Source organism: Schistocerca americana, chromosome 1 (assembly GCF_021461395.2).
Source record: "Schistocerca americana isolate TAMUIC-IGC-003095 chromosome 1, iqSchAmer2.1, whole genome shotgun sequence".
NCBI lineage: Eukaryota > Metazoa > Arthropoda > Insecta > Orthoptera > Acrididae > Schistocerca > Schistocerca americana.
The window spans coordinates 417,020,062-417,035,237 of NC_060119.1; the positions used below are offsets into that span (position 1 = coordinate 417,020,062).

Sequence of the window (15,176 nt, forward strand, 5' to 3'; positions counted from 1 at the left end):
CTTACACACCACGATTTCTTGTAATTAATTTAACATTATCTTACGAAGTTTATTTATTTATTTATTTATTTTTTTTTTTTTTTTTTTTCGCGGTTAGCCGGAACGCTCTTGCAGCCGCATTACACTAGGCTGGTAATTTATGTGGGCACAGAAGGGTGCCTTCGGATGCCTCGTTGGCGTCACATATGGTCCGGCCACAGATAATTTTAATTAAATTTTTTGGAGTTATATCCTTAGCTCCTCGCGAACGTCGTCGTCGCCGCCGCACGCACGCAGAATACGTGTGTACACACGTATGCAGTAGGCGGTGGACGATGTAAGCACTCGGCTAGGTGTAGCTCGCGCCGGCCTCGCGCCGGTGTAGCTCGCGCCGGCCTGGCGCTGCTGTGGGGCGGCCTCACGGCTTCTCCACTGCCCTGGCAGCCAGCGGCGGTCAAATGGGAGTCGCAGTTTACTGTTCGCCATGGAGGGTAGTACTGGGCTGTTGACGAGTGCTCTCGCGAATTGTCCTTCCTTCCGGCACTTGCTTTTGCGATGTTTTCGACGGTCGCCTGTTGCCATATCGGCCCGTACCACCGTGTGTCACTCCCACATGTGGAGCGCACACGCTGCAAGCATTTAGGCCCTTCGACTGCGGTTTTTCCTTATCGCTTCTCGGCCTTTTGGCTAAGATCAAAGTGTAGTATCTGTTCTTATCAGCTTAATATCTGATACGTCCTGCATCGCAGGACCAGAATATTAAACTCATTTTTGGCTCATGACGGAGTGCTAGGGGCTTGCTCCACCTCTGTCGCGGGTTGGCCCGGCATTGCAGTACCGCCGGGATCGGCCCACCTAAAATTAATTAAAACATAGCCTGAAATGGGTTAATATTCTGCAGTTATCAGATATTCCGCTGGTAGCAAAACTTGTTGTAGTTGTCGATTTGCCCAGTAGTTAGCTGCTTACACACCACGATTTCTTGTAATTAATTTAACATTATCTTACGAAGTTTATTTATTTATTTATTTATTTTTTTTTTTTTTTTTTTTCGCGGTTAGCCGGAACGCTCTTGCAGCCGCATTACACTAGGCTGGTAATTTATGTGGGCACAGAAGGGTGCCTTCGGATGCCTCGTTGGCGTCACATATGGTCCGGCCACAGATAATTTTAATTAAATTTTTTGGAGTTATATCCTTAGCTCCTCGCGAACGTCGTCGTCGCCGCCGCACGCACGCAGAATACGTGTGTACACACGTATGCAGTAGGCGGTGGACGATGTAAGCACTCGGCTAGGTGTAGCTCGCGCCGGCCTCGCGCCGGTGTAGCTCGCGCCGGCCTGGCGCTGCTGTGGGGCGGCCTCACGGCTTCTCCACTGCCCTGGCAGCCAGCGGCGGTCAAATGGGAGTCGCAGTTTACTGTTCGCCATGGAGGGTAGTACTGGGCTGTTGACGAGTGCTCTCGCGAATTGTCCTTCCTTCCGGCACTTGCTTTTGCGATGTTTTCGACGGTCGCCTGTTGCCATATCGGCCCGTACCACCGTGTGTCACTCCCACATGTGGAGCGCACACGCTGCAAGCATTTAGGCCCTTCGACTGCGGTTTTTCCTTATCGCTTCTCGGCCTTTTGGCTAAGATCAAAGTGTAGTATCTGTTCTTATCAGCTTAATATCTGATACGTCCTGCATCGCAGGACCAGAATATTAAACTCATTTTTGGCTCATGACGGAGTGCTAGGGGCTTGCTCCACCTCTGTCGCGGGTTGGCCCGGCATTGCAGTACCGCCGGGATCGGCCCACCTAAAATTAATTAAAACATAGCCTGAAATGGGTTAATATTCTGCAGTTATCAGATATTCCGCTGGTAGCAAAACTTGTTGTAGTTGTCGATTTGCCCAGTAGTTAGCTGCTTACACACCACGATTTCTTGTAATTAATTTAACATTATCTTACGAAGTTTATTTATTTATTTATTTATTTTTTTTTTTTTTTTTTTTCGCGGTTAGCCGGAACGCTCTTGCAGCCGCATTACACTAGGCTGGTAATTTATGTGGGCACAGAAGGGTGCCTTCGGATGCCTCGTTGGCGTCACATATGGTCCGGCCACAGATAATTTTAATTAAATTTTTTGGAGTTATATCCTTAGCTCCTCGCGAACGTCGTCGTCGCCGCCGCACGCACGCAGAATACGTGTGTACACACGTATGCAGTAGGCGGTGGACGATGTAAGCACTCGGCTAGGTGTAGCTCGCGCCGGCCTCGCGCCGGTGTAGCTCGCGCCGGCCTGGCGCTGCTGTGGGGCGGCCTCACGGCTTCTCCACTGCCCTGGCAGCCAGCGGCGGTCAAATGGGAGTCGCAGTTTACTGTTCGCCATGGAGGGTAGTACTGGGCTGTTGACGAGTGCTCTCGCGAATTGTCCTTCCTTCCGGCACTTGCTTTTGCGATGTTTTCGACGGTCGCCTGTTGCCATATCGGCCCGTACCACCGTGTGTCACTCCCACATGTGGAGCGCACACGCTGCAAGCATTTAGGCCCTTCGACTGCGGTTTTTCCTTATCGCTTCTCGGCCTTTTGGCTAAGATCAAAGTGTAGTATCTGTTCTTATCAGCTTAATATCTGATACGTCCTGCATCGCAGGACCAGAATATTAAACTCATTTTTGGCTCATGACGGAGTGCTAGGGGCTTGCTCCACCTCTGTCGCGGGTTGGCCCGGCATTGCAGTACCGCCGGGATCGGCCCACCTAAAATTAATTAAAACATAGCCTGAAATGGGTTAATATTCTGCAGTTATCAGATATTCCGCTGGTAGCAAAACTTGTTGTAGTTGTCGATTTGCCCAGTAGTTAGCTGCTTACACACCACGATTTCTTGTAATTAATTTAACATTATCTTACGAAGTTTATTTATTTATTTATTTATTTTTTTTTTTTTTTTTTTTCGCGGTTAGCCGGAACGCTCTTGCAGCCGCATTACACTAGGCTGGTAATTTATGTGGGCACAGAAGGGTGCCTTCGGATGCCTCGTTGGCGTCACATATGGTCCGGCCACAGATAATTTTAATTAAATTTTTTGGAGTTATATCCTTAGCTCCTCGCGAACGTCGTCGTCGCCGCCGCACGCACGCAGAATACGTGTGTACACACGTATGCAGTAGGCGGTGGACGATGTAAGCACTCGGCTAGGTGTAGCTCGCGCCGGCCTCGCGCCGGTGTAGCTCGCGCCGGCCTGGCGCTGCTGTGGGGCGGCCTCACGGCTTCTCCACTGCCCTGGCAGCCAGCGGCGGTCAAATGGGAGTCGCAGTTTACTGTTCGCCATGGAGGGTAGTACTGGGCTGTTGACGAGTGCTCTCGCGAATTGTCCTTCCTTCCGGCACTTGCTTTTGCGATGTTTTCGACGGTCGCCTGTTGCCATATCGGCCCGTACCACCGTGTGTCACTCCCACATGTGGAGCGCACACGCTGCAAGCATTTAGGCCCTTCGACTGCGGTTTTTCCTTATCGCTTCTCGGCCTTTTGGCTAAGATCAAAGTGTAGTATCTGTTCTTATCAGCTTAATATCTGATACGTCCTGCATCGCAGGACCAGAATATTAAACTCATTTTTGGCTCATGACGGAGTGCTAGGGGCTTGCTCCACCTCTGTCGCGGGTTGGCCCGGCATTGCAGTACCGCCGGGATCGGCCCACCTAAAATTAATTAAAACATAGCCTGAAATGGGTTAATATTCTGCAGTTATCAGATATTCCGCTGGTAGCAAAACTTGTTGTAGTTGTCGATTTGCCCAGTAGTTAGCTGCTTACACACCACGATTTCTTGTAATTAATTTAACATTATCTTACGAAGTTTATTTATTTATTTATTTATTTTTTTTTTTTTTTTTTTTCGCGGTTAGCCGGAACGCTCTTGCAGCCGCATTACACTAGGCTGGTAATTTATGTGGGCACAGAAGGGTGCCTTCGGATGCCTCGTTGGCGTCACATATGGTCCGGCCACAGATAATTTTAATTAAATTTTTTGGAGTTATATCCTTAGCTCCTCGCGAACGTCGTCGTCGCCGCCGCACGCACGCAGAATACGTGTGTACACACGTATGCAGTAGGCGGTGGACGATGTAAGCACTCGGCTAGGTGTAGCTCGCGCCGGCCTCGCGCCGGTGTAGCTCGCGCCGGCCTGGCGCTGCTGTGGGGCGGCCTCACGGCTTCTCCACTGCCCTGGCAGCCAGCGGCGGTCAAATGGGAGTCGCAGTTTACTGTTCGCCATGGAGGGTAGTACTGGGCTGTTGACGAGTGCTCTCGCGAATTGTCCTTCCTTCCGGCACTTGCTTTTGCGATGTTTTCGACGGTCGCCTGTTGCCATATCGGCCCGTACCACCGTGTGTCACTCCCACATGTGGAGCGCACACGCTGCAAGCATTTAGGCCCTTCGACTGCGGTTTTTCCTTATCGCTTCTCGGCCTTTTGGCTAAGATCAAAGTGTAGTATCTGTTCTTATCAGCTTAATATCTGATACGTCCTGCATCGCAGGACCAGAATATTAAACTCATTTTTGGCTCATGACGGAGTGCTAGGGGCTTGCTCCACCTCTGTCGCGGGTTGGCCCGGCATTGCAGTACCGCCGGGATCGGCCCACCTAAAATTAATTAAAACATAGCCTGAAATGGGTTAATATTCTGCAGTTATCAGATATTCCGCTGGTAGCAAAACTTGTTGTAGTTGTCGATTTGCCCAGTAGTTAGCTGCTTACACACCACGATTTCTTGTAATTAATTTAACATTATCTTACGAAGTTTATTTATTTATTTTTTTTTTTTTTTTTTTTTTTTTCGCGGTTAGCCGGAACGCTCTTGCAGCCGCATTACACTAGGCTGGTAATTTATGTGGGCACAGAAGGGTGCCTTCGGATGCCTCGTTGGCGTCACATATGGTCCGGCCACAGATAATTTTAATTAAATTTTTTGGAGTTATATCCTTAGCTCCTCGCGAACGTCGTCGTCGCCGCCGCCGCACGCACGCAGAATACGTGTGTACACACGTATGCAGTAGGCGGTGGACGATGTAAGCACTCGGCTAGGTGTAGCTCGCGCCGGCCTCGCGCCGGTGTAGCTCGCGCCGGCCTGGCGCTGCTGTGGGGCGGCCTCACGGCTTCTCCACTGCCCTGGCAGCCAGCGGCGGTCAAATGGGAGTCGCAGTTTACTGTTCGCCATGGAGGGTAGTACTGGGCTGTTGACGAGTGCTCTCGCGAATTGTCCTTCCTTCCGGCACTTGCTTTTGCGATGTTTTCGACGGTCGCCTGTTGCCATATCGGCCCGTACCACCGTGTGTCACTCCCACATGTGGAGCGCACACGCTGCAAGCATTTAGGCCCTTCGACTGCGGTTTTTCCTTATCGCTTCTCGGCCTTTTGGCTAAGATCAAAGTGTAGTATCTGTTCTTATCAGCTTAATATCTGATACGTCCTGCATCGCAGGACCAGAATATTAAACTCATTTTTGGCTCATGACGGAGTGCTAGGGGCTTGCTCCACCTCTGTCGCGGGTTGGCCCGGCATTGCAGTACCGCCGGGATCGGCCCACCTAAAATTAATTAAAACATAGCCTGAAATGGGTTAATATTCTGCAGTTATCAGATATTCCGCTGGTAGCAAAACTTGTTGTAGTTGTCGATTTGCCCAGTAGTTAGCTGCTTACACACCACGATTTCTTGTAATTAATTTAACATTATCTTACGAAGTTTATTTATTTATTTATTTATTTTTTTTTTTTTTTTTTTTCGCGGTTAGCCGGAACGCTCTTGCAGCCGCATTACACTAGGCTGGTAATTTATGTGGGCACAGAAGGGTGCCTTCGGATGCCTCGTTGGCGTCACATATGGTCCGGCCACAGATAATTTTAATTAAATTTTTTGGAGTTATATCCTTAGCTCCTCGCGAACGTCGTCGTCGCCGCCGCACGCACGCAGAATACGTGTGTACACACGTATGCAGTAGGCGGTGGACGATGTAAGCACTCGGCTAGGTGTAGCTCGCGCCGGCCTCGCGCCGGTGTAGCTCGCGCCGGCCTGGCGCTGCTGTGGGGCGGCCTCACGGCTTCTCCACTGCCCTGGCAGCCAGCGGCGGTCAAATGGGAGTCGCAGTTTACTGTTCGCCATGGAGGGTAGTACTGGGCTGTTGACGAGTGCTCTCGCGAATTGTCCTTCCTTCCGGCACTTGCTTTTGCGATGTTTTCGACGGTCGCCTGTTGCCATATCGGCCCGTACCACCGTGTGTCACTCCCACATGTGGAGCGCACACGCTGCAAGCATTTAGGCCCTTCGACTGCGGTTTTTCCTTATCGCTTCTCGGCCTTTTGGCTAAGATCTTGGAGAGGACAAGGTAGGGCTGTAGGGGAGGAAGGAGGCCCAAAAAAAAAAAAAAAAAAAAAAAAAAAAAAAAAAAAAAAAAAAAAAAAAAAAAAAAAAAAAAAAAGTGTAGTATCTGTTCTTATCAGCTTAATATCTGATACGTCCTGCATCGCAGGACCAGAATATTAAACTCATTTTTGGCTCATGACGGAGTGCTAGGGGCTTGCTCCACCTCTGTCGCGGGTTGGCCCGGCATTGCAGTACCGCCGGGATCGGCCCACCTAAAATTAATTAAAACATAGCCTGAAATGGGTTAATATTCTGCAGTTATCAGATATTCCGCTGGTAGCAAAACTTGTTGTAGTTGTCGATTTGCCCAGTAGTTAGCTGCTTACACACCACGATTTCTTGTAATTAATTTAACATTATCTTACGAAGTTTATTTATTTATTTATTTATTTTTTTTTTTTTTTTTTTTCGCGGTTAGCCGGAACGCTCTTGCAGCCGCATTACACTAGGCTGGTAATTTATGTGGGCACAGAAGGGTGCCTTCGGATGCCTCGTTGGCGTCACATATGGTCCGGCCACAGATAATTTTAATTAAATTTTTTGGAGTTATATCCTTAGCTCCTCGCGAACGTCGTCGTCGCCGCCGCACGCACGCAGAATACGTGTGTACACACGTATGCAGTAGGCGGTGGACGATGTAAGCACTCGGCTAGGTGTAGCTCGCGCCGGCCTCGCGCCGGTGTAGCTCGCGCCGGCCTGGCGCTGCTGTGGGGCGGCCTCACGGCTTCTCCACTGCCCTGGCAGCCAGCGGCGGTCAAATGGGAGTCGCAGTTTACTGTTCGCCATGGAGGGTAGTACTGGGCTGTTGACGAGTGCTCTCGCGAATTGTCCTTCCTTCCGGCACTTGCTTTTGCGATGTTTTCGACGGTCGCCTGTTGCCATATCGGCCCGTACCACCGTGTGTCACTCCCACATGTGGAGCGCACACGCTGCAAGCATTTAGGCCCTTCGACTGCGGTTTTTCCTTATCGCTTCTCGGCCTTTTGGCTAAGATCAAAGTGTAGTATCTGTTCTTATCAGCTTAATATCTGATACGTCCTGCATCGCAGGACCAGAATATTAAACTCATTTTTGGCTCATGACGGAGTGCTAGGGGCTTGCTCCACCTCTGTCGCGGGTTGGCCCGGCATTGCAGTACCGCCGGGATCGGCCCACCTAAAATTAATTAAAACATAGCCTGAAATGGGTTAATATTCTGCAGTTATCAGATATTCCGCTGGTAGCAAAACTTGTTGTAGTTGTCGATTTGCCCAGTAGTTAGCTGCTTACACACCACGATTTCTTGTAATTAATTTAACATTATCTTACGAAGTTTATTTATTTATTTATTTATTTTTTTTTTTTTTTTTTTTCGCGGTTAGCCGGAACGCTCTTGCAGCCGCATTACACTAGGCTGGTAATTTATGTGGGCACAGAAGGGTGCCTTCGGATGCCTCGTTGGCGTCACATATGGTCCGGCCACAGATAATTTTAATTAAATTTTTTGGAGTTATATCCTTAGCTCCTCGCGAACGTCGTCGTCGCCGCCGCACGCACGCAGAATACGTGTGTACACACGTATGCAGTAGGCGGTGGACGATGTAAGCACTCGGCTAGGTGTAGCTCGCGCCGGCCTCGCGCCGGTGTAGCTCGCGCCGGCCTGGCGCTGCTGTGGGGCGGCCTCACGGCTTCTCCACTGCCCTGGCAGCCAGCGGCGGTCAAATGGGAGTCGCAGTTTACTGTTCGCCATGGAGGGTAGTACTGGGCTGTTGACGAGTGCTCTCGCGAATTGTCCTTCCTTCCGGCACTTGCTTTTGCGATGTTTTCGACGGTCGCCTGTTGCCATATCGGCCCGTACCACCGTGTGTCACTCCCACATGTGGAGCGCACACGCTGCAAGCATTTAGGCCCTTCGACTGCGGTTTTTCCTTATCGCTTCTCGGCCTTTTGGCTAAGAAGCACCCCGCGGTCGGAGCGGTCCGTTGTGCTCTGTAGCGGGTCGCGAGTCGCGTTTCGTGGTCGTTTCGTTTGTTCTTGGTTTTTCCAGCGTTGATATTTTTGCGGTGAATATGTCGAACCGGTCGAACAGTATTCAATGCGTATTCGACAGAGCAGCGAGACGGCCTACGGCCTTTGAAATACAGGAATGGATATTTGGTGATCTGAAAGTACCGGAAAATGACGTCGACACCTTTCAACTGGATTTTGTCTTATTCTCGTTATTCGTGAAATTTCTCGACCAGGAGAAATACGAAAAGTATGGCCTGGCACTCGCGGGCGAACATCCGTTCCGCTACTTCGATGGAACTGTCGGAACAGTGCATATAGTGCCATCTGGCTTTGGGATACGGACTGTGCGGGTATTTAACGTACCCCCTGAGTGTCCCAATGACGTAATCGGCCGTGTCCTGTCGCGGTATGGCACGGTGCTCAGCATCACGAATGAGAAGTGGGGAAGTGCCTACCGTTTCCAGGGCAACAGCGGCGTTCGTAGTGTCCGCATGGACCTCCGCCAGCACATCCCGTCGTATATAAATGTTGCGAGTACCAGGGCCCAGGTCACCTATATTGGGCAACCGCAAACTTGCTCCCTTTGTCAATCGACGGAGCATCTCCGCGTGGACTGCCCGCGCCGGCGTCCTGTGCAACTGCCGCGGGAACGCGCTGCTGGTACCGACCTTGTGCCTCTCCTCAGCGAGGTAGTGGCGGGCGCTGCCCACCGTCCCGCTGAGCGACCTGACGTGTCGCCCCCGCCAGAAGCAGTGCAACCGGCACCCAGTGCACCGGCTGACGAACCCGTCCCGGACCAGACGCCCGTTGTGGCGGTACCGCCGGCGGCGTCTGATGTGCCTGCTATGGCGAGTGATGTGGTCGCTGTCGAACGGATGGAGGTCGTTCTTCCTACCCCGCCCATCCCGGCAGATGACGCTAAGTCCCCCCGCCGTCGTCATCGGCGCAAGAAGGCGAACCCGGACCAGCCGGCGGAGGAAGCGGACGGTTTACGTCCTCCTGAGAGCGGCAGTGAGGCTGACTCTCAGGCCTCCTCAGTTTCCCGCTCTGTTTCCGCTGACCGCTCGGGCGGTATGCGGCAAACTGCTCGGCAACTAGAGGCTCTTATCAGTTCCTCGCGAGATCGGGGAGCGATCCCTGCAAAACGGAAACATGACCAGGGTAGCGACCAGCCAATGCAGCGTACTCGCACCCTTTCACATCCTACTGTGTCCGACGCGTCTGCGCCGCCTGGCTTAGACTATCCTGCCGATGGGGGAGGCCTGAACTGGGCTGACGACGAGGGCGATGACATGCGTGATTGAGTGGGTCTTTCCCCACATGAGCTGCTTGGTATTTGTTTCTCACATCCGGGGTGATATCGCTGGGTTCTGGTGTGGATATTTCCACACCTGCTTCCCTACGGCCGTGACCCTATCTGCCGTTGTCTACTCTGTGTTGCTCTCCCATGTCTGCCTTTGACCGACCACCGGGAGCCCTCTCCCTTTTAACGATCAATATCAACTCCATCTCCAACCCGGTCAAACTTCGATCTCTGAAGGACTTTCTCCGCCTTGGTGCGTTTGATGTGGTCTTTCTCCAGGAAGTTTGTGCCCCTTTTCTATCTGACCTTGCTGGTTATGAGGCACTGTATAACATCGACCCTGACGCCCGGCGGGGTACTGCTTTGCTCTACCGATCAGAGTTTATTCCATCCCACGTTACCACGCTACCCAACGGTCGCGTTCTTGCATGTATCCTTCAAGATGTCCTTTTTCTAAATGTCTATGCTCCTTCCGGTGCTAACCACAGGCATGGCAGAACAACACTTTTTCAGTCTGATCTCCCCCCTTTCTTAGCAGCTCGTCGCCCTATCGTCTTTGGCGGAGACTTCAACTGTGTGGTGGCCGAAGTTGACCAGGTCCCGACGCCTATGCGGTGTGAAGCGCTCGCTTCCCTCCTTCGGGCGGCGGACCTTACTGACACATGGCGCCACTTCCATCCCGCCTACACGCAATTTACCCACATCTATCCCACTGGAGCCAGCCGTATTGATCGTGTCTATGTCTCGACTGATTTGACTCCCGCCCTTTGTGCCGTCCAAGTCATACCCGTGGCCTTTAGTGACCACTGTGCGTACTCGTGTTCCTTGCGTATCGCGGGTCCTGCCCCGGTTCCTCGTGGCACCTCTTGGAAGCTGAATACCCTTCATCTGTCCCTGCCCGAACTTCGTGCTCTTGTCACGAAAACGTGGCAGGATTGTCTCGTGGACACTTCCCGGTACCCTACCACGGTGGTTTGGTGGCTCCGCTGTGCGAAGCCCCGGCTGCGACGTGTTATCCGGCACTACAGTCGCGACGTCGCCCACTGGAAACGTAGCACGTTGGCCTTCTATCAGCAGTGTCTCACTGACGCCCTGACTCTTCCTGCTGACCGGTATGATCAGCTCCGCATGCGCCTCAACAAAATTAAGGCGCAAATCCTTCGCTTCTCTCGGGAGAAAGCCGACGGTATGGTGGTGCGGTGTCGTTCTGCATCCCTGATTGAAGGCGAGGAGCCATCCCTTTATCACCTAGCCTCTGAACGAACTCGTGCCAAGAAGAACACCATTTTGCGCCTTAAGACAGACGATGGTGCGCGTATCACAGACAACCGCGACGTCCTCCAACACCTGACGGACCATTTCACGCACCTCTTCCAGGATGTTGAGGTCGACGTTGCCGCCCAACGTGCACTTGTCAGTGGGGTGCCAACTTCTTTGGATCGTCATGACCGCGGCTCCTTAACCGAGCCCCTGACACTCGCTGACCTCACATCTGTCCTCCGTGCCTGTCCGGGGCGCAAGTCACCTGGCCCCGACGGTCTCCCTTATGAGTTCTACCAACAATTTTGGGACCTGCTCGGCGACCGGTTCTGCACAATGTGCGAGGAGATTTTTGCTGGATGCGACTTACCCGCCGACTTTTTATCTGGACGTATTGCCCTTATTCCAAAGGTGACTGGTCACTGCCGAGCTCAAGACCTGCGTCCTATCACTGTCCTTAACACTGACTATAAGTTGGTGGCACGATGCGTGGCCTCTCGTCTCAAACAGGCGATGACTAAGGTACTTTGCCCCACTCAATCCTGTGGCGTTTCGCGTCGGAACATCTTCACCGCCGCTTCCCTGTACCGCGATGTTGTCTTCCTCACCGCTGACACTCGCACCCCGGCTGCCATTCTTTCCTTGGACTTCGCCGGTGCCTTTGACAGGGTCTCGCACCCTTACCTGCTGGGCGTTATGTCGCGGATGGGTTTTGGGGAGCGCTTCATACGCATCATCCGGAACTTCTTGGATGGGGCGAATTCCACTCTCGTGGTGAACGGTTGCCGGTCGCGCCCCATTCCCATCAGACGGTCAGTTCGACAGGGGTGTCCCTTGTCGATGTATTTGTTTGCCTTAGCGCTGGACCCCATGCTGCGTGACATTGGCCGGTTGGTCGACGGTGTCGTTCTCCCAGGCGTCACCTTCCGCTGTGCGGCCTACGCCGATGACGTTGGTGTGTTCGTTGCTAACGCAAGGGACATCGATTCCGTTCGCCGCATTCTCGATGTTTATGAACGGGCCTCCGGTGCTCAGTTAAATCCCAACAAGACTGTGTTACTTCCGCTAGGGCCACGATCTTTGACCGTCGAACGCCCCTGGTACCGAGTTGTAGGGGAACAGCGTATCTTGGGTCTTGAGGTGACTGCCTGTCCGCAACGTATGTTAACCCTCACGTGGCGGCGGCTTCTCACACGCATCAGGGGCCTTTGCGTGAGCCACGCTGATCGACGGCTCGACCTCCATCAACGCATCCGGCTTATTAATGGTTATCTCCTCTCACGAGCATGGTATGTCGCCCAACTCCTTACGCTGCCGAAGCAGATCGGCCGAGCCATATCCCAAGCAGTATATTGGCTCTTGTGGCGGCATGCGCTGTTCAAGGTTGATGCGCTGACCTGTACGCTGCCGAAGGTCGATGGCGGCCTTGGCCTCATTGACTTTTCCCGGAAATGTGCGGCCCTTCTGATTCACCGTGTCGCCGCTTTGCGCGACGCCGACCCCGGTGGGACTACAGCGGTCCTCTTCGACCGTTATCGTCCACACTCGGCGCGTGCACCGGTCTGTTTGATGCATATTCCGATCCGGCTGACGACGGTCAGAGACTATTACTTCCACCGCAGTTATGTCCTCGCAGTGGCCACTGACAAGGCACGCACGTCGAAGCGCCTTTACCAGGCACTCCGAGGCCAGCCCAAGCCCCATAAATTGGAGGACAGACGACCGTCGGTCATCTGGCGCCAAGTTTGGGCTAATATTAACAACTCAGCCCTTCCCACGGCGGTTTCAGCGCTATGGTACCGTGTCGTCAACAATTTAATCCCCACTAACCATCGCCTGGCGGCCATCCGCCTACGGCCCTCGGCTGCTTGCGGCCGCTGTGGTGACGTTGACACCAGGGAGCATCGCCTCCTCTGCCCCCACGTCACAGAAGTGTGGACCCTTGCACGTGTACTCATAGCGCTGATCGGTGGGACGACGCCAGCAAATGTATCCACCGACTGGTTCCTTACACCTGATCTTCAAACACAACCCCGACCAAGGCGTAACGCAATGGTGTGGCTCTTGGGCCACACCATTTTCACGATCTACGACCTTTCCCTCGCCGATGCTGTCTCTTACATGGACTACCTGTGGAGCCAGCATCGCGTGGCGGAATCTGCTCGAAACTATACGACCACCTTTGCCCGGTATTTGAAAGTTGCAATGATCCATGGATACCAAACGGTGTTCCACGTTGCCTAGGGCACCTTGTCCAGGCATTGCCTGGGCTTGCCCCGGGTTTTTTTGCACCAATCTTTGACTTGACTCACCCCAGATTCGCAATTGGAACAACTATTGCCATAACTTTATTGGAAAAATAGGAATCACGCAATCAATCTTAGAAGCTTATTCCTTCGTTAATTCTCTGGGCGATGGGATTATCTCGCCAGTTTCATTTACATTTGTGTGTGCTGCCGTCCCTCTTTTTAATTTCCTTTCATTTCCTTTCATTTCTATCTTTCTTTCTTTCTTCCTTTTGGTTCTCAACTCACTATTTCTTCACACCTGCAGAGTGAGGTGTCTTTCTGAGTCAAGTGTCGTCGCCCATTGCGGCATAGCAGAGTATGCCCCTCGCTTTTAATTTCGTTCCTGGCAACAAGTCTTGCTACTCGATGCACCATGTTGTGTGTGCTGCGGCGACACTCTAGGATGGCGGCAATTTTGGAGAGGACAAGGTAGGGCTGTAGGGGAGGAAGGAGGCCCAAAAAAAAAAAAAAAAAAAAAAAAAAAAAAAAAAAAAAACAAAAAAAAAAAAAAAAAAAAAAAAAAAAAACAAAAAAAAAAAAAAAAAAAAAAAAAAAAATAAAAAATAAAAAAAAAAAAAAACAAAAAAAAAAAAAAAAAAAAAAAAAAAAAAAAAAAGTGTAGTATCTGTTCTTATCAGCTTAATATCTGATACGTCCTGCATCGCAGGACCAGAATATTAAACTCATTTTTGGCTCATGACGGAGTGCTAGGGGCTTGCTCCACCTCTGTCGCGGGTTGGCCCGGCATTGCAGTACCGCCGGGATCGGCCCACCTAAAATTAATTAAAACATAGCCTGAAATGGGTTAATATTCTGCAGTTATCAGATATTCCGCTGGTAGCAAAACTTGTTGTAGTTGTCGATTTGCCCAGTAGTTAGCTGCTTACACACCACGATTTCTTGTAATTAATTTAACATTATCTTACGAAGTTTATTTATTTATTTATTTATTTTTTTTTTTTTTTTTTTTCGCGGTTAGCCGGAACGCTCTTGCAGCCGCATTACACTAGGCTGGTAATTTATGTGGGCACAGAAGGGTGCCTTCGGATGCCTCGTTGGCGTCACATATGGTCCGGCCACAGATAATTTTAATTAAATTTTTTGGAGTTATATCCTTAGCTCCTCGCGAACGTCGTCGTCGCCGCCGCACGCACGCAGAATACGTGTGTACACACGTATGCAGTAGGCGGTGGACGATGTAAGCACTCGGCTAGGTGTAGCTCGCGCCGGCCTCGCGCCGGTGTAGCTCGCGCCGGCCTGGCGCTGCTGTGGGGCGGCCTCACGGCTTCTCCACTGCCCTGGCAGCCAGCGGCGGTCAAATGGGAGTCGCAGTTTACTGTTCGCCATGGAGGGTAGTACTGGGCTGTTGACGAGTGCTCTCGCGAATTGTCCTTCCTTCCGGCACTTGCTTTTGCGATGTTTTCGACGGTCGCCTGTTGCCATATCGGCCCGTACCACCGTGTGTCACTCCCACATGTGGAGCGCACACGCTGCAAGCATTTAGGCCCTTCGACTGCGGTTTTTCCTTATCGCTTCTCGGCCTTTTGGCTAAGATCAAAGTGTAGTATCTGTTCTTATCAGCTTAATATCTGATACGTCCTGCATCGCAGGACCAGAATATTAAACTCATTTTTGGCTCATGACGGAGTGCTAGGGGCTTGCTCCACCTCTGTCGCGGGTTGGCCCGGCATTGCAGTACCGCCGGGATCGGCCCACCTAAAATTAATTAAAACATAGCCTGAAATGGGTTAATATTCTGCAGTTATCAGATATTCCGCTGGTAGCAAAACTTGTTGTAGTTGTCGATTTGCCCAGTAGTTAGCTGCTTACACACCACGATTTCTTGTAATTAATTTAACATTATCTTACGAAGTTTATTTATTTATTTATTTATTTTTTTTTTTTTTTTTTTTCGCGGTTAGCCGGAACGCTCTTGCAGCCGCATTACACTA

General features: G+C 51.5%; 8 non-coding genes and 2 pseudogenes across 8 annotated transcripts; all 10 read left to right on the forward strand.

The window, feature by feature from the left end:
- The first annotated feature begins 646 nt into the window (after positions 1–646).
- LOC124553518 lies at positions 647–839 on the forward strand. The gene has a single exon (XR_006968054.1). It is a non-coding gene; the product is annotated as a U2 spliceosomal RNA (small nuclear RNA).
- Positions 840–1,589: 750 nt separating this feature from the next.
- On the forward strand, positions 1,590–1,782 carry LOC124553526. Its single transcript, XR_006968055.1, has one exon. It is a non-coding gene; the product is annotated as a U2 spliceosomal RNA (small nuclear RNA).
- A 750-nt stretch (positions 1,783–2,532) lies between these two features.
- On the forward strand, positions 2,533–2,725 carry LOC124553534. The gene has a single exon (XR_006968056.1). It is a non-coding gene; the product is annotated as a U2 spliceosomal RNA (small nuclear RNA).
- Positions 2,726–3,475: 750 nt separating this feature from the next.
- On the forward strand, positions 3,476–3,668 carry LOC124553541. The gene has a single exon (XR_006968057.1). It is a non-coding gene; the product is annotated as a U2 spliceosomal RNA (small nuclear RNA).
- A 750-nt stretch (positions 3,669–4,418) lies between these two features.
- Positions 4,419–4,611, forward strand: LOC124553549. Its single transcript, XR_006968058.1, has one exon. It is a non-coding gene; the product is annotated as a U2 spliceosomal RNA (small nuclear RNA).
- Positions 4,612–5,361: 750 nt separating this feature from the next.
- LOC124553557 lies at positions 5,362–5,554 on the forward strand. Its single transcript, XR_006968059.1, has one exon. It is a non-coding gene; the product is annotated as a U2 spliceosomal RNA (small nuclear RNA).
- Positions 5,555–6,426: 872 nt separating this feature from the next.
- On the forward strand, positions 6,427–6,601 carry LOC124553727 (annotated as a pseudogene).
- A 750-nt stretch (positions 6,602–7,351) lies between these two features.
- LOC124553564 lies at positions 7,352–7,544 on the forward strand. The gene has a single exon (XR_006968060.1). It is a non-coding gene; the product is annotated as a U2 spliceosomal RNA (small nuclear RNA).
- Positions 7,545–13,827: 6,283 nt separating this feature from the next.
- Positions 13,828–14,002, forward strand: LOC124553719 (annotated as a pseudogene).
- Positions 14,003–14,752: 750 nt separating this feature from the next.
- On the forward strand, positions 14,753–14,945 carry LOC124553578. Its single transcript, XR_006968063.1, has one exon. It is a non-coding gene; the product is annotated as a U2 spliceosomal RNA (small nuclear RNA).
- Positions 14,946–15,176: the final 231 nt, after the last annotated feature.